Genomic DNA, 987 nt, shown 5'->3' on the forward strand with positions numbered 1-987 from the left:
AGCAGGCTCAGAGACACAGAAGCACTGATACTACAAATGTGGAAGCATTGACTAGACCCCTGGAGAAGAAGTGGTGACGTGTTTGCGACATCATCAAGGTCACGAGGAGAAACGCATCTTTCCATTACCTTTTAAAACATAGAAATTATTTATAGATCAATGCTTCAAATTTTATTTACTATGTGTGCTTCTGTCTCTTCTAAACCCAATTCGGCCTCGGCAGATGTGCCGCTCACACTGAGTCTTGCTGTGCTGGACTCTTAAAAAGTAGTTTTTCCTTTCCACTGTTACCGCATGCATGTTCAATGTGAGGGAATTAATGACAAAATGCAATTGAATATCTACTGTCACTGCCGGCTCGTCCAGGAGAAGAGAATCCAGCAAAGTCATTGTTTCAATGCTGTTAGCTGGTCTATGTATGTATGACTTGACTGAACTGTCGATATAAAGTGCCTTGAGATGAGATGTCGTGAATTAGAGCCACCCCGGTATATAAATAAGCTGAAGGGAAGTGAATTACAAACTGGTCAAAGTCACTAATGATAATCTCCTGGCCTCAGATATTGGACTTCTGTCTGAAGAGTAATTTTTTTACCCCAGCGTTTTATTGTCATTACACTGGCCCAAGTATAGAGCAACGAAATGAACGCTCTGCCTTTAACCCCTCCCCTTGCGGAGCAGTGGGCTGCCATTGTTTGGCACCCAGGGAGCAGTGTGGGATTAAGGGTCTTGCTTAGAGACCCAGAGTGTCAGTCTGTGGGAGTAGGGCTTGATCTCAAAACCCCTGGATTCCAGTGGTTCCACTAGCCTGCCAGTCCTACAATAATTGTCAAATTAGATATTTAAACTAGTGCTGTCAATCGATTAAATTTTTTTAATCGCGATTAATCGCATTTTAATCACACATTTTTTTTCTGATTGAAAATCATTTAAATACTCTCGATGACATACAAAAAATACATACAGGCTAGGTTTGTGCCAATGTTC

Source organism: Cyprinodon variegatus, unplaced genomic scaffold (genome assembly GCF_000732505.1).
Source record: "Cyprinodon variegatus isolate N-32 unplaced genomic scaffold, C_variegatus-1.0 Scaffold282, whole genome shotgun sequence".
In the NCBI taxonomy this organism is placed as follows: domain Eukaryota; kingdom Metazoa; phylum Chordata; class Actinopteri; order Cyprinodontiformes; family Cyprinodontidae; genus Cyprinodon; species Cyprinodon variegatus.